Below are 24,715 nucleotides of genomic sequence, written 5' to 3'. Positions count from 1 at the left end.
AGAGACAGAGAGAGAGAGACAGAGACAGAGACAGAGAGAGACAGAGAGACAGAGAGAATGAGAATGTAGGGAACATGTATATAAATGAGTTTGTTCTCAAAAGTAACTGGATGCCATCCCTTCTTGATCCTTAAAGCCCACTGAAGCTCATTTAGATGTCAGTCCTCCATAGTACAGATTCTAGTCACTTGTACCTAAAGCAAAAGGACCAACCCTTTACTTGGTGTATAAGTCTTTTAGCAAAGGATTAGATGTCAGGTCACATATACTCCATGGGATGGCTGACTCAATGATGGCAATAATGAAGCATTATAGTCAGAAACAGTCTAGCAATGTCTCTCTGAACAATTCAAGCTGACTTTTCTTCCATCTTCTTGTTTCTAGTGAAGGGTGCTTCACAATAAAAAGCAATACTAGGCTTCAAGATCATTGAAATAGTCTTTGAGCTTGCCTATGTAATTCTAGGAGATGTAGTCATTTCTGCATTTAAATACATGAACAACTGCTCTGAGGACCTCCAAGGAGGTAGGGAGTGAAATACAGGGCCAGACTCCTACCTTTCAGTGGTCACTTAAACTTCTTTTTAAAGAAACCAGGAGATTTTATGGTCCATACAGCCTTTGCAGAAATATATTGACAAATGCTTGTCCTAACCATCTGTCCAACCAGGTTTGAGTCTTGTGGCCATTGCTATTTGATCCTCTAGAAACCTTGTCAGGCCCCTGAGTGAGCCAGGACAAAAGGTGCTACGTAAAATGTCATTCCAAATGAAATGAACTCCAGGAAATTTACTCGACTCCTCTGGGGATTTAAATATAAATTTCATTTCTTCATCCTTTAAGTACAGCAACGAAGTAACTCCAACGAAGAAAAATTTGTTTTCCCCATACACTCAGCCTTTCCTCTTTCCACTCCACAAACTGTGAAAATGCCACATTCCTTTCAAATATAACCTCCAGCGAGTATTCTAACTCTATCAAGACATTTCTAGCAGCAGGGTCATAGAAATGGTTAGGATTCCTTTTCAATATGCTGGAGAAATTAGATGTGTTTCGGCTGGTGTATTTCACTGCCCACTCTTTCTTGGATTGTCTGTTCTGGAGCCTCTTTCTGGTATCCAACAGCTACCTTCTTTGTTTGGCCATTCCAAGAAAGGGCATGAAGGACTGGGGAGCAAATTGGCTGGTTCTGTGGTGTTCTCAGAACCAAAGAAAATGAAAATGACTTTTTATCTGTCCTTGCCATTTGCAGAGCAGTAGACTAGATTCTCTTTTGGGGTCTAAGATATGGTTTTAGTGATAGGGCTTCTTCTTCTTTCTTTTTTTTTTTGGCTTTTTGGAGGGGAAAGTAGGATGATTGGGGTTAAGTGACTTGCCCAAGATTATATGGCTAATAAGTGTTAAGTGTCTGATGCCAGATTTGAACTAAGGTCCTCTTGACTCCAGGGCTGGTGCTCTATTCACTGTGCCACCTAGCCACCCCAGGGCTTCTTCTTTAAAAATAAAAAATCCCACAAAACTATCAATCCTACTTTGTAGGGTTCTTGCCAAAAAGGTTAAGTAGCATTATCCTAGACTCTGAAAACAAGGTAGGTAGAGAGGTTAGAATTCTAGCACATCCTTACAAATATGTGACCAACGGATTGATTTTCCTTTTCTGGAACTATTTCTGGTTTTGAAAATAGGTTAGAATAAACTATGCACTTTTGTAGCTGTTAGTTTAATCATTGGGGCTTGTTTTGGCAGAAACAAGCCTAAAAGCCCAGCTGAGAGGTAAGAGGGGAAAAAAAGTTACCAATAGAGAGGTTGGAGCCAGAGTTCAGCATGCCACACTCATGGGGTGGGGGGGCTAGATGCCAGAGAAACTCTTTGATGCTGACACATCTCCAGAATTCTTCAAGCAAAGCAAGTGTTTCCTTAAGATGACAAAAAAACAATGCCACTCTGATACTCTTTGCATGTCACTCATTCTTCAGAGAATGCATATTTCTGGTATGAGAGACTTTAAATTAATGGGAAACCTGGCTATTCAAGCTACAGGGGGAAAACAGAAAATATCTTTTATTCTTCAGAAAAGCACAGGTTCAGCCTGACCTACATTATTTGGATGATGCTTGGATTTATTTTATCAATATAGTTTCTTATTCCAGTCATGTTGGCAAAAAAGACCCTTGGAGATTGTTGCTTTATAGAAATGGAAAACAAAACAAAACAACCCAAAACATTGGGATGATTAATTATAGATCAAATTTGATAGGAAAAGGAAAAAAAAATTCAAATGGGTGTGTTTGTTCAAATGTGGTATGAGTGTGTGTATGTCACAGTGGGTATAACATTTGTATAGTCCAGTTAGTTAAAGGTGAAGGGCTAATGAGTCTCCGCTTACAAGGTTAACTTTCAGAGCTGGCCCATTAGCCTTGATGAAGAAAGAAAAAAAAATCACCTTGTTTTCAAGTCAAAGACTAGACTTGCTCAGTTTTTTTGCATATGTGGACCCATAGTCATAATACGTTGGACATATTATCTCCATCAAATGCATCTCTAGAATGCATTAGAGAAATAAAGTCAAGTTTCAGGGCCGGCTGCTAAGTCAGTTGCTTTACATCCCTCCCTCTACTCCACTATTACCTATGGAATCTTTAATCTCTTACTTAATTTCCATCCCTTCTAATTAATCATAGTGGCAATTATATTTCACATTTTAAGTTCCTACACAGTGTGTAAAACACTGTAACTTTTCTTTCCCATAACTTGGCCCTTTTTTTTTCTGTCTGCAAATATGGGCTTGTCTCCCTTAAATTGAAAAACAATGTTCTTTTAACCCCTGCTAGTCTCTCAATTTCCCTTTTGAATTTTCTCCTTCCAAATTTTTAGAATAATCTATACCCAGTGCCTCCATTTTGTCATCTCCTCTTTAACTCCCTGCAATCTCATTTTGACGTCCACTGCATTACTGAAATTGCTTTCTCCAACGTCAGGGTTAACCTCCTACTGCCAATTATTGTAGTTTTTGCTAAATTCTAGACCTCTCTAGATACCATGAAACTCTCTCCTCTCTTGGCCTCTTTGACAATATACAGTCTTTCTCTCTCTCTCTACCACTCTGATCACCCCTTTTTTCCCCTCCTTTGTTAGATCCCCTTCCACTACAACTTCCTAAATATGAATTTACTCTAAGGTTCATCTCTTGTCCCACTGTTATTTACTACACTCACTCTCTCCTTTGAGTTTCTCATGTAGTATCACATATTCAAATACCACCATTGTGAGAATGGTTCCCAGGCTACAGTCTATAGCTCTGGACTCACTTTCTGAACACTAATCCATCATTGACTTATATTTGTTGTTCATCATCTTTAGCCACCAATCCCAAAGTAGGTCTGCTTCCTTACTTTCCTATTTGTTTAAATGATGTCATTTCCTAGTGATCTCATTATCAAACTTGGATGTCATCTTTAACTTGTCCTTGCCACTTACTTTGTATATCTAATTATTCCTCTATATTCTTTCATAATTTCTCTCACTTCCATTCCATTTTGACCATAGTGAAGCCTTATGCTTCCCTTTCCCTTCCACCATCCTTTATGGACCAATTCAAGGCCCAAATTCTCTAGGAGACGTTCCCCACCAAGTCAACTTTGTATGCTATCTTTCCCTATAATACTTAGTACTCATTTAGCATATGTTGTCCCGTCCAGTCCTGGCACCTAGCTTCTCAAATTCTGTGAGGACAGATATGATTATGTCTCTTTGAATCCCCAATGTTTTATCATAGTCTCTTGTCCTTTTACTCCTTATTCTGTTTATCTCTCTTTTGTGCCCTTATCACCAAGCTAAGTTCCTCCCTTCTGATCACTCTTAAGTGAGTAATTAAGAAAACCAAATTCAAACTAATGTCATATTCAATAATATGTTGTAAAATGGGTTAAAAAGTCCCACTCTGCTTCTTAATTGCTTTGTCATCTTGTCCTTTTCTTTCCTGTCCACTATTGAGCTTTCATTTTTTTTGTTATTTTGGAGGAGGAAAGTCAGGGCAATTGGGCTTAAGTGACTTGCCTAAGGTCACATAGCTAGTAAGTGTTGTGTCTGAAGCCAGATTTGAACTCAGGTCCTGCTGACTCCAGGGCTGGTGCTCTATTCACTGTGCCACCTAGATGCCCCCACTATTGGTTTTATATATAGCCAAGTTTATCATGTCTTCTCCTCCGTCTGTAAATTCCTTAGTCCCTTGACATCATCATCATTTCTTCACTGATAACTCTTAACCTTGGGTAATTCTTACTATCTGTCTCCTCTGCCCCTATTCTCATGTTCCAAAGCAGTGCTAGGAGAAACCATAGAATCATATTGTCTGGGTCCGCTATAAACATGTTCTCTCTAACTACAATTAGGCTTTGTTACATGATAATAATTTTATTCATTCTTATTGACTTTCTATCATCTTCTCCCAAATAACTGTGCTAAAACTTTTTTGAACTTCTCCACCCCCCAAATCCCTACATTGGTCTTTATTCTTAGTAAGCTATCCTATGTCCTCCTTACTGAAAAGGTTGAGGCAATCAGTTTGATTGCCTTCTATGGCACTGTTCCATACCTCTCAATATCATCTCCTGCTCTTTCTTCCTTTTCTCTAGTCTTAAAGGATGAGATCATCTTTCTCTTTGCTAAAACTAACTTTTTACCTACCATTTCCATCAATAATCCTCCCCTCTCCATGCATCTTTAGCATAAATGTTTGGTGTTATATTATTTATGTTAATTATGAGAGCTATATACTAAAGGAGAAAATCAGGAATTGGGTTGAAATTCAGGTGATAATAGAGCCAGGGGCAAATGGAGAATGAATGAATATGAATGAAAGAATGAATGAATGAATGAATGAATAAATGAATGAATGAAAAACATTTGCCAACTGCATCTTGTGTGCCAATCACTGGGGGTACTAGTAACACTTATATTAAAGAAAAGACGAAAGCAAAAGCAAATACAAGGATAAAGAAGGTCCTGCCTTCAAGGAGCTTACATTCTAATAGGTCTTGAGGATTATCATTTTTAGTCAAGTGGAGTTAGTGGATTTTTCTCTCTTCAGGGTCATTTTTATATGTATAAACCTGCAGAATGACTAACTTCCTGATTATAACCTTTTAAAGACCATCATTTGAAAGTAAGGAATAACTCCTTCTTTTTGGTGATTTTCATTCTGTCAGTGTCTTATGATATTGATAGTTTCTCAAAGTTTAGAAGAGAAAGATTTTCCAAAGCTCTTAAGCTCTGAAATAATTCTTTTTTGACCCAGTGTATTATTCTCTGTATTGTATTTCTGCAACATATAGACGACATTATGTGCCTATATGAAGGGCCATGTTGGGGGATATAAAGATGCAAAAACTGGATGACACAGTCCCTGTCCTCCAGGGATTTACAGTCTAAAACACTATTCAGTGGAAAAAGTACACTGGGTCTGGAGTCTGAGAACCTGACTTCATATTCTTCCTTTGACAGGTACCACATATTTGACCTTGGGGAAAATCAGTTAGCCTTCATGGGTGCTAGTTTCTTCTTCTGTAAAATGAGGGGATTGGATTAGATGGATTCAAAATTCTCTTCCAGAACCAGAGCTGTGATTCTATCCACACAGAGATAAGTCAGAACATTGTTAAGTGTGTAGAAGAGCTCAAACACAAAAGCATGAATCAGGATCACAGCACCATAGATTTAGAACTTCAAGAGATGTTAAAAGTTACTTAATCCAGACCCGGTTATTTTGCAGACAAGTAAACTACATCTTATAGATAATGCAACTAACAATCGGATCCTTAAATGACTTGCCCCAAGTCATACTGGTCAGTGGCATGAAGAAGGGATGACTTTTAGTTCAGGAAGTAAGTCAAGGCCCTCTAGAGAATATGGTGTCTGGTCACTTTAAAGAAGAAAAGAATTTCAATAGATAGACATGTGAAAGGATTCTGTTTTTGAGTCAGGAAGATAGAGCGCTGGGCCTGGAGTTAGGAAGGCCTGAATTCAAATCTGATCCTCAGTTATTTGCTAGTTTTGGGACCCTGAGCAGGTCACTCAAACCTGGCTGCTTCCCTCAGTCTCCTCGGCTGTAAAATGAAGATAATAGCAAAGGGTTCTTAGGGTAGTTAAATGATAATATTTGTAAAAACCCTTAGCAAAGTGCCTAACATATATTAGTTTCTACATAAATGTTTATTTCCTTCCCTTCCCTGTTCTAGGAATGAGGGACAGTGTATGTGAGTGCATGGAGTTAGGAGAGGCAAAGCCTAGAATGAACAGTAGTGACGAATCCAGTTTTCCTAAAACATGGAGTGTGGAGAAAGGTTAAAAATAGAGGTTGCAACCAGTTTATGGAAGTTTGTATTTTATTTAGGTGATGGGGAGCCACTGAAGGATTCCAAGCAAGGAAATGATTTCTTTAAGTCCTAGCCCTGCTCATAGGAAAATAAAAATAACCCTAGCATTCAACAATGAATAACACTTGGTAATGTACTGGGCCATGCTTTGTTTCATCAGATGTCCCCAGACAGTCTTTGAACATGCTTTTAGGTGCATAACAAGAATCACAAAAACCACTTAACACTTAGTAAAACTGAGAAGCTCTGATATGCTCCTTGTGATGTGGGTACTTAGGGATAGAGCTGGGCCTTAGGCCAAGAGAGCCTGGTGTTCTACTGTTTTTACTCTCTGCACTTATCAACCAATCAATCAAACAATATTTATGAGGTGCCTGATATGCTGTGACACCTGTACTTATGTAGGTACACTCCCTAATAACAGCCTGAGCCTGGATCCTCTTTACCTTATAAGGGTGATTCTGTTTCCTTTACTCCCATCCTAACCCAAGTAGGAAAAAGATCCAGATTGTAGGGCTGCCATTTCAGCTATAGTCTTAATAACCCGGATAGGAGGAATTTGTTAGTCATTAAGGCTGAACCAATCATGGTCCAAACAAGCTAGTTCTACTTAGAGGAGGAACTGAATCCTAGACCTGCCAACATGTAAGAGACCTTAGGGATTGTGTGGTATAGGTCTTTAGGAGTTAGAGTTAGGAGAAATGTTAAAAGAAAAATCATCTAATCCAGTTGTTCTATGGATGAGAAAACTGATGTCTGGTAAGGGTTAGTGCCCCTTCTTTGTGTTATGATACCATTTGGTCACCTCTTATAGCCTATGGACCCCTTCTCAGGAAAATGGTAAGAAATACATAAAATAAAGTACATAGGATTACAAAAGAAGCCAATTCTATTAAAATACAGTTTTCAAAAGAGTTTTTTTTTTTAAAGTTCATGGACCCCAGGTTAAGACCCTTAGTTTAATGCTAAGCCAAAGGTCACCCAGCAAGTAGCAAAGGTAGGACTGAAAACTAAATTCTTTTTTTCTTGATCAAGTACTTTCCATTGAGTACTACATTCATTGTCAAACCCCCACCCTCACCTTTTTTTTTCCCATTTCTTTTTTTTTTTAATCAGAAGAGGAAACTAAGGCTCAGGTAGATAATTAACTTTCTTAAGGTCACATAGCTTGCAAGTAGAAGAGCTTAGATTGAACCTGGGGATTCTTGATTTCTCATTGCTAGTGTAAATTCTACCATGTTGTGCCTAAAATCCAATGATGCATTGATTTTGATTTTTAAGATATGTAATGATCAATTAGTGCTTTCCCTCCCTCCTTTTGTATCGCCAACTCTTTTGTGTCATATAAACACTGTTTTAGCATTACTACTCAAATCTGGAAGAAATTCAGATTGAATATAGTCAATGACTTTTACTATAAACATTTTGAAACCTTAGCAAAAGTTCAGTTTAGTGTCAACTTAGACTGTACCGAAGGTTTTGGTTTAGTTTTATTTTAATCAAACTTCATTATGATCTCCAATTGTTTTTGTCTTAGTTTTTTCTGTTTTGTAAGTTCTGCCTCCAGTTTTTTTTTTTTTAAAGCAATTGTTCTGTGGCAAAAATTCTGTGAGAAGACCTTCAACTAATTAAACATCACAATCCTATTAGGTTGTATACTCTCTTACTGTGAGTGCTTACATACCCCCAGGCACATACTATGCCCTTTGCATTCCCTGGATTAGTAGGTAAGTCTTCTAACACTTACAAAAATTAAATTAAATTAATCTGACATGAATTCTTCCTAGGCATTAGGTAATGTAGTGCAGGGTTTCTTAAACTTTTTTTTACTAGTGACTCCTTCAATTGCTTCTTAAACTGTGGGTCATACGGGTTGTGACCCACAGTTTAAGAAATACTGGATCCTGATGGATATAGTGTTTGGTTTGGAGTCATGAAGACTTTAGTTCAAATTTTGAATGCTTACTCCAATGCTTACTAGCTGTGTGACTCTGGGCAAGTCACTTAACCTCTGCTTGCTTCAGGTTCCTCCACTTTAAAATGGGCATCATAACTGTACAAGGTTGTTGTGAGGGTCAAATGAGATAATATTTGTAAAGTGCTTACCACAGGGCTTGGTACATAGTAGATACTTTTGGAAGCTTATCCTCTTCTCTTTCCGTTTTGCCATCTTGAGTTCATCCTAGCTCGTAGTGATTATTTCTTCCTAAGTGCTCATAAATTATCTCCTTAATAATATATTCTAGAATTTTTGCTGGGAGTTGAAGTCAAATTCACTGTCTTAACAGTTTGATGGATTATCCTTCCTTCCCTTTTTGGAAATCAGCATAGTACTTATTTTTCTCTTGTTCTATAGTATATTCCCTAAACTCCATGATTTTTCAAAGATTTCCAGTCTCACAATCCAAACTCAGAAATCACATATACACAGGTCATTTCATTTCTCTTGGGATGAAGCTTTTCCAGTGCTGGTTATTTAAATTCAGTGAGGACAGTTAGATAATTTTTTCTGTCTTGGGGTCTAATCTCTTGTTAACCATTATATTTTCTGGTATGGAAATAATTTTTTCCTAGTCAACATACATAATGAAAGTTAAGCTGTTATTGCCTTCTTTCTGAGATCTGATTTATTATCTTTGTCTTACTTATCACTTCTCTTAATAGTATATAGCAAACTGTGTTCATGTCCTATCCCCTTACTTGGCTATAAACTCTTGAGGGCAGGAATTATATGTTATTTCAACTTTGTATTTCCTGATTAGTCTGGCATGGGGCTCTGCACCCATTATTGGTGCTTAATAAATAGGGACTAAGGATTAGACCTATTCTTTTACATAGAGGAAACTCTATCAAAGTGTGTTGGCACCTTCAATGCAATTATAGTTTTAGGGAGTTACTTAGAGCATTGAGAGGTTAAGTAATTTGCCCAGAGTCAGGCAGCCTGTAGATGTTAGAGATGGTACTTGAATCCAGGCTTTCTTGAGGCTTTGAGGCCAATCCTCTATTCACTATGACATGTTGCATGTCCCAGTGCTTATATTTATATGGGTTACCTGAAGCTTCCTTAAATTTATCATTTGGTTGAGTGAATGGATAATCTCTAGCCCTCTTTGAATATTACTTTCTGCTGCCATACTTTCATTCTGAACAAAGTCAATCATTCATCTTCCTGGCTATGTAGTTAGTTGGTATGATTCTTTCTATTCCTACCTTAACTCCTCCTACTCTCATCGACTCTGCCTACTCCTTCCCCTCCTCCTACACTCCCAAACATAATTGCAATTGGAATTAATAATTGTTCAGTTGCCCCATTTGAGAGATAAAGGGCCTTGCCTAAGATTATACAATGGTCCCAGATACTTGACCATACAGTGTTAATCTAATATTGTGTTCAAGAGTTTTATATCAAGACCTTTTATGTGGTTTATCCAGAGACCCTAGGAGGTGTGTCTTCATTTATATAAATGCTTAAGAGTCTTAGGATCTGAAATCTTCTTTTTCTTCCCCTATGGGTAAGGTTCTGCTTTGATACCTCATAGATAAGTAATCCTGGTACAAAATGTAAGGAGAATGAAGTGTGGTATAGAGTAAAGAGAGAACCAGTATCCTTTGAAGACCCTCAAGCATTTCCACTGCCCCACTCTTGCTTTTAAGGAGTCCAAGGGCACTGGCTCCAAGAGCTGAAGTTTGCAATCAGCCAGCAGAGGGTGGTAGTTTAACATGTTAGCACTGAGTTGAATCTAAATTTAAGCCACTCTTAGGTTCATAGATTAAAGTTTAGAATGGATTTTAGAGCTTATTTAGTCCACTCCCTTTCATATTACAGATGGGAAAACTGAGGCCTATACAGGTTGTATAACTTCCCCAATGTCACACAGGTAGTAAGGAGCAAAGCTAGGATTTGGACCAAGTCTTCTTGATAACAAATTCAGCAATTTTTTCCCTCAGTGAACCAAACTGTGGCATATAAAGTGTAACTCTCTCCTGCACAATGCAAGCATTGCTTAGTTTACTTTGGGAAATGTGTTCTTCACTTGGATCTCAAGATGGGCCTTTCTCTTACTGAATGTTGATGTGGCAACTCATTGAGCTAGCCCCTTAGAATCTGGAAAGGACATGGGCAACCTGTCTCTCTCAATTTGAACTTTTTCTCTACCTGCCCTCCTTTTTTTTTTGGAGGGCAATTGGGGTTAAGCAACTTGTCCAAAGTCACATGGCTAGTAAGTGTGTCAAGTGTCTGAGGCCAGATTTGAACTCAGGTCCTCCTGACTCCAGAGTGGGTGCTGTATTCACTGTGCCACCTAGCTGCCCCCTGCCCTCTATTCTTTCTGACTCCCTATTTCTCATTTTTTATATCTTTGAAGGACTTAATTAGGAAGTTTCACTACTAAAGAGCTACCGGTATGTAAGTGATAGCATTCTTGACATAGCAGAGAAATCCCTGGTGGGGAGAAAAAACAGATCTATTCACATTAAGTGTTTCACTATGGAGAGGCACATAGTCTGTGGAAGGCAATTTTTGTCAAATATTCTTATTAGACCTAATGCAGGGTTCCACAAAGGCTATCCACCAAAGTGCCCATCAGAAAATTCTCCTCAGCGCTCCAACAAGCTACAGGGGGTGTTAGCAGCCTTTGCTGCCAGTTTAGCCAGGAATTAAAATCTGAATTGTGTCCCTGGACAGAAGGCGCCTTTATAGAAATCATAGAATCTTAGATTTAAGAAGTAGCCTCAGACATTATCTAGGTCATTCTCCTGTCTCTAGTCAAGTCTTTGCCCAACTTAGACAAGTGTCTTTCTGAATTGGCTTTAGGAACCTTGGTTTCATTATCTACTTTGTATAACATTCTTTACTAGAATTCATCTTTCCAACACCAATATGGCTCTGTTGCTGCTATTAACTGTGAATCATGAAATACCAAAATTCTCCCCCCCCCCCCCACTTAAAATTGTAAAAGGGTCTATGGCCCAAAAGATTGATCCTAAGAGTGAGGGAAAGATGGATGTTGAGCATAAGTAGTCTGCAATAGATTAAAAATAACTTTCATCAATGAATTTAGGATCTTAGAACTGGGGATTAAAGTGATTTTCTAGGAAAGTAAAACTTAAGGAGATAAAATTTCTTGCATTAGGCCATGAGTAATAAAGTATCCAAGGAAGGAAGAATATGAATCCCAGTTCTCTGACTCTAGAGCAAATTTTATTTTCATTTTAGCCTGTTGCCTTACCAAGTATCCAAGAATTTCCTTCCCTTTAGTGAAAATGAGTGCCAAGGTATTAAACTCTCTCTAATAGAAACTGATTTAAGTATCCAAGCCTGCCAACAGGGTTCATTGTAAGATGCTTTTCTTCAACCTCTTCCACCTCAGTGACATGAGTTCATGCTTCTGTCAGGTCATTGCTTTTCTTTTGGCTGTAGCCAAATCTTGGTTTCTCCCTCTGGCAGAAATTCTTAATATTTTTTGGGTCATGGATCCCTTTTACAATCTGACAAAATCTGTGAACTCCTTTCTCAGAATAGATTTTGTTGCCTACATTCTTAATAGAAGGAAATTGCTAAATTTGAGTTAGAAATCAATGAAAATAAAGATGTAATTTTTCAGTATCCAAGTTAATGAAAACTATCCATAGTACTTCTTGGGAGTCTGTAGATCTTAAGTTAAGAATTTGTGCTCTTAAGTTCATCTAGGAAATGCATCATTAGGAAAATGAAATGTTCCAGTTATACAACAAGAAAATGGGAAATTGACTTAACTCCTTTGGACCACATTTTCCTTGTTTTATAGAAAAAGGGAGTTGTATTAATTGATCTTTTAAAATCTCTTTCAGCTCTCACAGTGTATGATATATTTGAATGTAGCTATTGTAATTTTTTAAGTAAAAATTTTAATCAAGATTAAAACAATTAGAAATGGAAATAATCTTGCAGACCCTCATTAGGGATTTTGATCTAATTGGTATAGCATATTAGATTCAATTCAATAAACTTTTTTTAAGTACCTACTACCATGTTTCCCCGATAATAAGACACTGTCTTATTAATTTTTTGGACAGAAAAACACCAGAGGGCTTATTTTCAGGGGAGGGCTTATTTTAATGAACATTGACAGCAATTTTAATAAACAAGTAAATGTGAACAAAAAAAGTACCTTTATTCAATAAGCAAATCACTGGGGAAGAACAGGATGATGCGCTCACTGCTGCAGCTCTGATTGGATGCAGCTCGGAGCGCAGCGTGTGTTTCACGGTGGGGAGGAATGGTGCATACAGAGGGTACCGTAATGTAGCGTGTAGTGCAGGGGATCACCTTCACTACAGTAGCAATCTCAATAGGGCTTATTTTTGGGGGAGGGCTTATTTTAGAGGAATCTTACACAGTAAGGGGAGGGCTTATTTTCGGGATAGGTCTTATTATCGGGGAAACACGGTATGTACCAGGAACCATACTAAGTGCTGGGCATAGAAATAATAAAAAGACAGTGTCTGCCTTCAAGGAACTTATAAACTTATGGGGGAAGTAGAATATAAAAGGAATCAGGAAAGCAGGGACTTGGGCTAGGGGAAAGGGCATCATGGGGCATCTTGTTCTGTGGAGTTCAGGACAAGCAGAGCTGCTGATGGAAAGTGGAGATAGAAGTATAGTGTGATAGACTTGAAGTCACAAAGACATGGATTAGAATTCTGCCTCATGCTCTCTGTGTGACTCTAGCCAAGTCAGTTTGCCTCTTTTTGAGTCAGTTTTCTCATCTGTTAAACTAAAGTAATAATAACCCTTCCAACTTGATATGTCTAGTCCTAAACTTTTCCCAGACATGTTCTTCCCTGTCCTAGGAGGGTTTTCAGAATCTGATGCAAGAGCCTTAGGATTCAGAGAAACTATCACTATACTAAAAATTTCTCCCATTGTGCAGTTCCTCTAAGCTTCTCCATTTTGATGTAGTTAGTTCATCCAGCCTTTATTTTTTAGAATCTGCCACCATATCTCAGTTGCTTTCTACTTCAACCCCTATATCTCCTTCTCTTATTGGATAGTTGCTCCAGGAATCTCCATTTGGAAAGGGCTATTATGTTCCTTTTGTAGTCTTAATGTATTCATTTTCTTGAGTCTTTCCTCAGATGATATGATTTTCTAGATCTGTTACAAATTTGGTGAACTTCCTTTGGACAACCTGTAATTTGTCAAGGAAGATGTAGTACATAGAATGAAACTCCAGATATGTTCTAATATGGAGAAAAATGAGAGTATAAATTGTTCTGGTTCTGCCAATTGCAATCAGCATCAGTCATAGTGAAGTTCAGATGATACTCAATCTTCCACCCCTTCCTTATTTGTATAGACTTCCAATCAACCTAAATCAATCTAAAGCTTGTCAAGGAACCATTAATGACAATTCTTTTGAAAAGAATAATAGAATCTTACATTTAAAAGAGATTCCAAGTAATAACATCTTAAGTATAAAGCATGAAACCTATTCACATTATCCAAATAAAATGGTCTTTCAATCTTTGCTTGTGACTAGTATTAAGCAACTGAAGCACTTCTTAAGGCAACCTATTCCATTTTTGCACCAATCTAATTTTGAGCAACCTTTTCTATATATTCAGTTAAAACCATGCCTACCTATAACTTCTCATAACATGCCTTCTGAGACTAAGCAGAGTTAGTATAATCTTTCTTCTATGACTGGGAGGAAGAATAAGAAAGAGACTAGAGAAGAGAGTGTTGATTGATCAGCAACATGACGAGGGTTTATTGTGATTTCTAGCTATAATCAGAATTTAACATTCTAGAATATGAGTTCTAACAATTTACTTTTATGTCTATATTTGGTCATATTTGCTCGTAATCGAGTTTTTGAATTATAGGCCAAATGGAGTTTAAAAATAAGTGGACAAGACTTAAGGGTTGAACATGAAGTCTTTGAGTTCATAATCAGACAAGCTTGCCAGGTTTATAACAAGACTTGCCCCTTTCTCAAAGCAACCCTTTGAAAAAGCAATCGAGCCTTTTCCTTGATTTTCCCCCCTCCCCCAGTCAATGAGCTCAGTCCTAAATAAAAGCTGGAGGTTGTATGAGCTGAATCCCTTGGAAATGGTGGGTGAAAGGCGTGCAAATCAAAATTGGCAAGTTTCACCTCTTCCGCTCCTGATAGAGAGGTTCTCTTTGATCCAAATAGCTTCCTGAGCAATTGTGCACGGATTCCTGAGCTCTTTCCCTCAGACAGGCCAAGGCATTAATAACCCAGCCTTTCACCAAAAAAACACTTCTCTATGTCAGGTTTCCTTAGGACCTAATTTGGCCATTTTCTAGTGGTGTGGGAACCATGGGGGAGGGGATCCTGTACCTCCTTGGAGTGGGCAGCAAACATTGGTCCCATGAGTCCTTTGTGTTGTGGATGGACAAATTAACAGACAGCATTATGGGGAAAATCTGTGCATCTAATTTTAAATGACTCTAGCCTTTACTTGCAGTCCTATGGTTAACACTCACTGAGGTATGATAGGTTGAATAAAAACAGGGCACACAAAAAATTAAGGAACTAATAAAAATAAAGTACATGGTATATTCTGCCTTTTTGGGGAAGGGTTACCACTGTTGGGAGGAAAGGGGTGTAATGGATGTTATAAGAATGTATATATATATATATATACATATATATATATACACACACATGTATACAGTCTGTGAATGTTGAGTGGACTTTAGAAATTATTTAAAAAGGTGAATTATATGTAGATTGAAGAAAATTTTTCATCTTAACTCTGGTACAACTTGCTGTTTGACTTTTTAAAAGTTGCTCAAGGATCCTTGGAGGTTGAGATCACTTTTCCTATCTATCTTCCTTCTACAGTTAAAATAATCCTAAAGAGAAGATGATGTGTGAATTGACTAATGACAAAAGCACTTGGAAAATTGTTAAATGCTCTATGATAATGGTTATTGCTTTTCATTCCCTTCAGGCAGTAGGCTACAGATGGCAAAGTCAAAGATTAATAATAGAGATAGAAAGTATAGCAGCTGATGAAACAGACATAGAAATATCAATTTTTCACTTTTTGTATTTTCATTTTTTAGCATTGTTTAAGCCTTTTCTAATGAGGGAGTAAGAAAGGGAGAGATCAAGGGAGGGACTTGGGGAATAGGAGAGAGAGAGGATGGGAAACTGGAGGAGAGATGAGAAAATTGAGAAAGGGAGACACGCACTTTCCCTCCATGCCTCCATGGTATTGAATGACTACGTATTTTAGTGTTCCAGCCTCTCATTCTAATGCCAATCTTCTCCAAAGAGAAATAGGATAGTACTTTTTTTTTTTTTTTGAGGGCAATTGGGGTTAAGTAACTTGCCCAAGGTTACATGGCTTGTTTTTTTGTGTGTTAAGTGTCTGAGACCAGAACCGAACTCGAGTCCTCCTGACTCCGGGGCCATGCTTTACTGACTGTGCCACCTAGCCACCCCTAGGATGTTATTTTTAAGATTTAATTTTATAGATTTGGGTTTGTGAGATATACCCTCCTGATTTTTTTTTTTTGTTATACAAAGTGGAAAGAATACTGGATCTGGAATAAAAGGAATTTCATTCAAATCTTGTCTCTTATGATTACTGACTATAGGATCTCAGACAAATCACTCTCTGGACTTCAATTTCCTTATCTGTAGAAAGGGAAGAGTTGATCCCCAAGGAGAGGCAGGCCAATCACTTGTTGATTATGTCATAATGGGAATTTCTTCCACGGAAAGTCCCTTCCACCTCTCAAATTATGTGATTCAGTGATTTAGTGGTGACCTCTGAATTTTTAGTTCTGGATCTATGCTTGTGAGAATCTTATGCATGCAAATTAAAGCCCTAGAAATGCTGAAAAGTGAAAAACACTCCCTCATCAGTCATGTTCCTTTTGAATAATCTAAATATGTGGAGAACCTATTTTTAAAATACAAATAATAGTGTAGTTTAACAAATATTTATTAAGCCCCTAATATATGCAAAGCATGGATTTGTTATTGTTGTTGAGTTGTGTCTGACTCTTTGTGACCCCATTTGTGACTTTGTTGGCAAAGATATTGGAATGATTTGCCATTTCGTTCTCCAGTTCATTTTACAGCTGAGAACTGAGGCAAACAGGGTTAAGGGACTTGCCCAGGGTCACACAGCTAGTAAGTGTCTGAGGCCAGATTTGAACTCACAAAGATGTCTTCCTGACTCTAAGCAAGTGCACTCTACCCATTGTGCCACTTAGCTTTCCCAAGAGATAAATAAATGCAAGGTTATCTGAAGAGGGAGGCTGCATAGATAAGGAGAAACTAAACTGTCTTTACCGTACCTTCAATTGTTATTAGCCACTATTTAAGTTAACTCTATTTCTATGCCAAGGTTGTTTAAAAGAATTAACTTTAAACTTTCCTTAGTGTCAGGATTCTTTCAGGCAAAATGAATCATATTGATTGTACATCTCTTTTTTCGAAGTTTTAGAGTATCTAAATTTAGTTATCTATTGGTCAAAGGTTTTTAAAGCTACTGGTAGAAGACACCCTCCTGCTACCCCTCCCTTTAGTTAGCCATCCACATTCTTGCTAGCTCACTACTCAAGGGTTAAGTCCAGTTCCTGTTTCAGTCTGTTTCCTCTTCTCATGACAAAAGAAGAAAAGAGAGAGGAAAAATTCAAACAATTAACAAAATGACACAAGTGATTTCCACATCAAAGATCCATGTAAAAAAATATAATGGTTTTATTTCAGTTAAGAGAGTATTTTTCAGCACTGGAGTCCTTTGCCTTCATCTTGAAGACAGTGGCAGGAATAGACAATAATTTGATTAAGATTTTGTTGTTCTTTCCCTTCCTTTTTAAGGTTAGTACTTTGTCCCTATGATTAGTTTTAATTAATCTACTTTGATGCAATTATATTCCCACAGTCTCTTTTCCCCTCTTCCTCCACATCCATTTGTCATCCCTTCTCCAACTCTTAAAATTTTACTTAATTTATTGATTTCTTTTCTTTCTTTATTTTTAATTATTTAGTTTTCCCCTCTTCATCTCCCTTCAATTGACTGGTTGGCAACATCTCCCCCTCCTCTCTTCCCCTTGAATTTATTTATTTATTTATTTTTGTTAAAAAAACTTTTTTTCTGCACCTTTGTCTTAGAAGAATTTCTTTATCTTGTTATTTCCAATAATTCTCTTCATTTTTGACTATTCTAATTTTTTATTATTTGATTCATCATCTTTATGATTAGTTATTCTAACTAAAATCCTTTTGCATTTATCATGTAGCTCCAAAACTCCAATTTTGACCTCCCTTTCTAACCAGTTTCTTTTCTGTTGTTTCTATGCATCTTGCCACATCATCCTTTTTATCCGATGTGTCTTATTTTTGGAAGTATCAATTCATAAGGTAAATATTAAGGATAGAAGCATTGTCCCAGGGTAGAAGTTATCCCATAACAGCAATTTTCTGGCCCTTTTTTAGCGCCTACTATTTGTATGATCATTCTCCTCATTTGCCATGTAATCTCATTTCTGGGTCCATGTCTATCCACTCTTCTGGTTATTAGCTGTCCCCAGGAGCTATGATATCTCTTCTTGGAATGGAGAATGTTGTTCTTGGAGGAACACCACCCTCTCAGAGGAAATGGTCTCCCTGTGCACCAACTCCCTATGGAGGAGATTAATTTTAAAATTCCCCATTACAGACAAGTAACTCTTTCCTTGTGGGAGTGCTGTTCAGTGGGTCCCCTTGGCCCTGTTTGGTCTCCAACTCCCCCTTTCATTCCTCCTTTTTCAATTCCCTTTTCCTGCCATCTTGCCTCTTTTTTATTCTTTTCTAAATGAGATACTAAGAGAGTTCTCTCCCCTTCATTGTTCACTAATGCCTGATTAGGAAACATTACATAATACCCTCTGTCTTCCATCTCCCCTCTCCCTACTTGTGTACACTGTCCTATTTTGCAATTTTGTCCTACAAAATAAATTGGTTCACCAGTAAAAGGGTATCTTTTTTTTTTTTAACCTTAGAGGTCTTTTTTTTTTTAAAATTATCTTTAGAGATGGGTCAATTTATTCCTCTTCTTTGTAATTGTTTTTATTTACCAGGCAGAAAAAAAGCCTTTCCTCTTTCCTCCTCCTCTCCTTTCTGGGCAGAATTGAGATCTGCTGTTGGTTGCAACAGGGTGAGAGATGAGTAAGAAGTGAAATGTGCTGGCAGGGTGTCTACAGCAGAAAGAAAATCTTGAGCACGTTCCAAACATAAGCCTGTGGTGCATTTGTGCACTCTCCAGGAAAGTGGAAGCTGGTGAGGGAGGATTGCTGAGTGAGTATATTAAGGCTGTTTGTTACCTTGCTGGGCTTCTGGTTTTCTTGTCCTGTGCATTCAGTTGCAATTGTTCTACTTCTGGCCTGTAATTCTTCTGGGAGGAGGAGTTCAAGAGTGGGGACTGAAAAAAAAATGTCTGATGGGACTATCTTTTTGGTCACATATCCTCTACAACAGCAATTTAAATAAAATACTAGACATTACCTATTTACTACTCATTTCTACTCCTGTTTTTTAAGTTAGAAGTCAGATTCGCCCTAAAATTACTTTAAAAACCTCTCATTTGGTAAAACAACAGACTGTCTTTAACTATCACTAATTGCTTCAAAATCTTGAAATTTATAATAATTTGAATGATCATTCCTGTTTTTTTTAAAAAAAAAACATTCCAAGATGATATTTTTAAAGGGACTTATATCTTGTTTTCATTTAGCCCTACAAATAAATTCTTTATATTTATCCTTGATGGGTGTGGGGTTTTTTTGTTTTTTTTGTTTTGTTTTGTTTTGTTCTGGGTGCTGGGGGGAAAAGAAGGAATATCCTCCTGACTTATAAAAAGATGAGTTGCTTTTATAAATAGGAGTTGGCACTTACACTATCTTCCCTTGATAAGATTAATGTTTTGTACTGACAAACAAGAACATCTGCATAATATCAGTAAATCCTGAAAATTTTATTCCCCATCAACATATGAACTAGCTTGCAGTTGTACACAGGTATGGGTGGTCTTGAAATTTGTGTCATTGATAAGAATGTCACTTACTTCTTTCTTAATTACATTTTAATTGATTCAGTTTTCTCAAAAGTAATAAAACAGGCAGCTGTAGAAATACCATAGGAATTATTTTATTCATTTGCAAAATATTCTGCAATTTTGGAATAGTGGAGATGAATTTTCTGTTGAATTCAATGCCTGGATAACAAATACTAGATGGTTTTGCTTTGAGAAATGTATTTGTTCTACAGCCTTTCTGTGTAATAACCTCTTTGTTATCAAACAAGGAAGGGAGCAAAGAAGGGAGGAAGGAAAAAAGAATGAAAGAAAAAAGTGAAGGGAGGAAAGAAGGAAGAAAAAGAAAGGGAGTGAAGAAAGAAATAAGGAAGGAAGGATAGAATCTCTCTCTTCTTTTTTTTGTCTTCTGTAATTCCATAGTAAAAGGTTTTATAGAATTGTGAGATGCTTTAAATATAGCCATCCCTGTGTGTATGAATAGTTTTATATATAAATACCTATGTGTATGTGCCTGTAAAAGAATGAGTTCAGCTGACCTAATTTGAAATTCATGTCCTAACTGGAGGACAGGAAGGTCAGTACTGAACATAGGAAATATAGTCTGAGGAGGCAACATAGCCACTTAGAAGTCCATTTCTAAGTAGTACATGTAAGATAGTCCCAAAATGCGAAATATTTACTGGATAAAGGAATTTTAGAACTATAATGAAGAGTGATGCTACATCAGTTGAGGTGTTAGTGAGGTGGGATTAATGGGTATGAGCACAGAATATTGAGGTTAAACTTCCCAGATGGGAGCTAAATGTTCATGCATCTGAAACAGATGGTTTGAACTACTCATCTGACCTTTGGTGACTTCCCTTTTATGGGACATGGATGAGTAGCCGAACAATAGAAATCTTTTGAAAAGAACAAAGAAATGCAAGAACCTCAAAATATTGCCAATGTACAATTTGGGGAAGCATCAGATTTTATTAAGAATATAGAGATTAGGCCCTTGACCTATCTTTCATGTACTAGAAGTATTTTGCAGCAGTTTTCACGTTCTAGGACTTTATGTTTGTGATCAGTCTTCTCTTTTTGACTTTGTCTCTCCCTCTCTTTTCCATGACTGGGGATCCTTAATGTCACCTTCCCCAAGTCCCAGAATTAGCTTCCATCACTCTTCTCTCACAGAATTTTACAATGCCTAACAGGAATGGGTTACAATATCTCACTTGTCCAGCAGGTGCCCCTGTAGCATAGGATATTCTCTCTCTAGCTCAGCTGAAAAGTTCTTTACATTTGAGGTTTTGGTTTCTGTAGAATGAATTAGGTGCCCTACTTTACCAATTCTGCAACCTTGAAATTCTGAAAAGAAATTTACTTAAAAGGAAGGATGTTTGTACATTGTCAAATTTTATTTCTGTACTGCTCTGATTGTTTAAATGAAAGAGCTGCATGACCCCAGTTCACTAAAAGAAGCTGACTGACTCATTGAGAAATTCCATTTCTAAACAAGGTTTGTTTATAGGAGAATCCAGAACCTCCCTTCACCCCAACCCCCAATGAATCAAAGGAAGAGACAAGCCTTTAAACTGGAAAGAATCTTGTATAATTGAGAAAGAAACAAAGAAAAGGTTGGGGGGAAAGAATCAGTGAGCATCTATATGCAGAAGACACTGTCATTCTGATGAAGGAGATGGGGAAAATGTAATAACGAAGCAAAAAAGCAATGATAGATTTGTTGGGTTATTCTTTGCTGTGTGATACTCTGGCTTCTGAGAAAATGACGTTTAATTTAGACCCAACAGGACCCTCTGTTTCTTCTATGTGTGTATTGGTTTCAAATTATGTTTTCCAAAAATTAAATCCATTTACCCTAAAGAAATATATTTAAGTAACCACTAACATCTACACCCTTTTTCCTAACCCACTTACCTATCTACTCTCTCTTCAGAAATATCCCTTCCTTATACCTACTTATCTTCCCAGGATGCTCCACTCACCGAGTTTGCTTATCAGTTTCCCCTTGTAGGCCAGGCTGAAGTGATCAATCTTCTAGTCTCAAAGTTTTGGAGATCAGCAGGAGAGTGAAATAAGTGTATGTATACACTAATTCAAGATAATCCAAAGCAATGTGAATTTGTTTAAGTTATTTAGCTAAATTGTGAAGTTCTTATTGGCATTACAAAACAGTTTCTTTGATTTAATCCAGCCTAGTAATCATTGAAAGACATTATTGACTTGTTTTAAAACAGGGATGTACCTGGGTAAAAGTGAGAAATGCGTGAATTTCTCATTTTTTCACCCTTTCTCCATGTCATGCCTACCCTTATTTTCATTCGACATCTACTTCAAATGAACAATGATCCCAAGCCTGTCCTTTAAGGACCTCCTATTTTGTACTGCCACACAAAGTGCTATATCTTATTACCCGATAGACTTCCCTCTGGGCCATCCAATATGCCAAATATGTTTATTGACAAAAGGAAAAGATATTGGCAACTTCCTCCAACTCCATCCAAGTAATTTAGGTGCATTTTAATAATGTAGACTGTGATCCAGCCTATGTTTTCTAACTTTAATTAGTAATTCCAGTGGTGGCAATTTTAAGCAGGTTATGAAGGGAAGATGGAACCTTCGGGAAGACATTTTGAAACAGGAAGGACCTAGTAGCCCCTCAAATCTCATACTGTGTAATGGAGGATGTACCTTTACAATAGTGAAATGCTGGCCCTGTACTATCTTAATACTGCACATTATACCATGTAGTCTGTGTTAACCTATTCCCCTTCCATGTCAGGTGAGTAGTCTGGCAAATAACATGAATTTTATCTGGTGAGAACCAGATAAAACCATAACCAAAACCCGTACCTAAGGCAGGGCAACTGGGGCTTTGTCCCCATTTACTGAAATGCCAAGAGACTCTGCTAACATTTTTAGTATTTCAGTAGCATAGAAACAACTGAGCTTGGTACTTAGTATAAAAAAGGAGAGGACAGTTAGTTGGCACAGTGGATAGAGACCTGGGCCTGGAGTCAGGAAGACTTATCTTCTTGAGTTCAAATCTGGCCTCAGACATTTACTAGCTGTGTGACCCTGGGCAAGTCACTTAACCCGGTTTGCCTCAGTTTCCTCATATGTAAATAAACTGGCAAACTATTCCTGCTATCTCTGCCTAGAAAACCCCAGATGGAGTCAGAAAGAATTGGACATGGTTGACGTACCACCACCATAATGACAACTTATTAACTACAACAGAAAGCTCTTGTGTGATTGTTTTCCCTTCCTTTTTCTTGTTTTCTAGGTAAGCCCTTCAACAATCCAGTCCCTTCCTGCTCCTTGGGTCTTTTGACAATACTCCCCTCTGTAAAAGCTTAAAGGTACCTTGGAGCCTTCTGTTCCCTTAGTCTCCTCAACAGAATCCAAGTCAACAAGCATTTACTAAGGGCTTACTATATATATGAGGCACTGTGCTAAGTACTAGGGCACAAAGAATGGCAAAAACATGGACCCCTGTCCTCAAGGAGCTCACTTTCTAATGGGGAAAAACAATTGAAAATACATCAGTGTGCTTTTTTCCTCCTGGGCATAAGAATTGTTAGTCAAATTTTTGCATTTAATTCTTAGTTCACCAGTTATCTTCAATACAAAAAGAAGACAAATTAAAAGCACCATCTGGCACATCAATCAAAAAAGAATTTTTTGAGCATCTTCAAATGTGCAGGTTGAATAGGATACAGAGGTAGATGATATGATTCCGGTCCTCAAGGAGAATCTACTGCTTTGTCTCCCCCAGTTAGATTGTAGGAGGCATAATTGTTTAAGATAGCAATGCATGAAGATAATGAACAATACCGAGGATCAGTATTTAGAAGGTCATCTGTTTTAATAATAAAATTTCTGAGGTCAAGAGAACTTAAGTGAGTTCCTTAGAGTCACCCAAATAGTACACAGCAGAACCAGGATTCAAATCCAGGTTCTCTGACTCAAGAACCAGAATTCTTTTCTCTGTGTTCTTATCACCAGACCAAAGGGAATGTTTGCAAGTGGATATGATGCTGTAATGTTAATTGATATAAGATCTTCCCCACCCATTAATAGGCCTCACCTGCAGCCCATTAAGGGAAGCTTGCTTAGGGGAGAATTGCTTGTAAGAAGGCTTTCACACCTTTTGCTAATTTCTAATTAGGCACTGACTCTTGAGAGTTGTGATGCCTTTTCTCTGAGAAGTGTATGTATACTCTGAGTTGGTATTTTGCTCTGGGGGCTTGCTTATGGGAAGGATCTTGGAGATTTTGAGTGACCATATGTTCAGAGCTCCCCTACTGCTCAGTGTAAAGGCTCTCTCAATCCATGGATGTATGCAAAGTGTATAGCAACATTGCTTTGATTCAGGCAGTCAGAGCCCTGTCTGTTGGTCTTTGTTTCTCTGCTTGTATTTTCTCTGAAGTTCAGGGTGCTGACTTTTCTCCTAAACTAGTGAATGTAATTAAAGGAAATTGTTGAGCCCTTGAATAGCTATCTTTCCTAGTAAAGGAGATCTAAGAACCTGTGCTAGCAGCCATCCTGGGTATGCCAGTGTGGTTGTGGCTATAGATAATTACAAAATGAATGACAGAGACGATATGAACTCAAAAGAGGGAGAGCAAGAGCTAGAATTAGTGGACAGGGGCTTGAGCTAGCCCTTTTAAAAGATCAGGAAAGGTTTAAGTAAGTGCTCAGATGGTGAGAAGACATTCTCAAAGACCCCTATTCCCAAAGTTATTCCAGGCTTGCCTTTTCTTTGTAATGAATCAAAGCAGCAAAGAGACATGTTGTCAAATTCTGTCCCTTTTAAACTAATTTAGTTTCCAGAAAAGGATTTAATAAACATACCTTCACATCACAATCATCTCATGGCTGGAAAACAACATACTATACTTGTTTCACTCGATTTAATTTTCTTTCTTTCATTTCTTCCTTCTTCCCTGGTGTTCAGAGGTTTTCATTTGAAGTAGAGACGCAATTTCCAAGAAAAATAAACAGGCCCACGCATCTTTGCAAAGATTAATAGGGAGCAGAGGTAAAAAGGCCACATGCTTTCAGTCTAAACAGATTTCCCACTAAATTATAAACTCAGACAGCAAAAAGGAACAGAAATGAGGGTTTGACTACATAAAATCAAGGGTTGGATTTTTTTTTTCTTGGAGAAAATCAGCCATTTCCTAAAGTTGAAGATTGTGATTTTTTTTTTTTTTACACTTTGAAGTTGTGTTACTAATTCTGTGTCTGTGTCTCTGGGTTTGTCTAGCCTGGTTAAGAGTAAAGTAGCTCCCA

At 37.6% G+C, this 24,715-nt stretch overlaps 1 protein-coding gene across 4 annotated transcripts in view; it reads left to right on the top strand.

The window, feature by feature from the left end:
• PTN (pleiotrophin) overlaps positions 1-24,715 on the top strand; it is a 129,183-nt gene that overhangs the window by 67,734 nt on the left and 36,734 nt on the right. The window contains exon 1 of one of the 4 annotated variants that reach the window (XM_069087301.1): positions 22,758-22,779. The exons of the other annotated variants lie outside the window; for them this stretch is intronic. The gene's annotated coding sequence lies outside the window, so the exon portion shown is untranslated. Of the gene's footprint in view, positions 1-22,757; positions 22,780-24,715 lie in introns of those variants that run through there. 4 annotated transcript variants of the gene reach the window in all.

Source organism: Petaurus breviceps, unplaced genomic scaffold (assembly GCF_028583685.1).
Source record: "Petaurus breviceps papuanus isolate PSGF00001 unplaced genomic scaffold, PetGlider_PUasm1.0 181, whole genome shotgun sequence".
Taxonomy (NCBI): Eukaryota; Metazoa; Chordata; class Mammalia; order Diprotodontia; family Petauridae; genus Petaurus; species Petaurus breviceps.
This window is presented reverse-complemented; position numbering and strand designations above follow the sequence as displayed.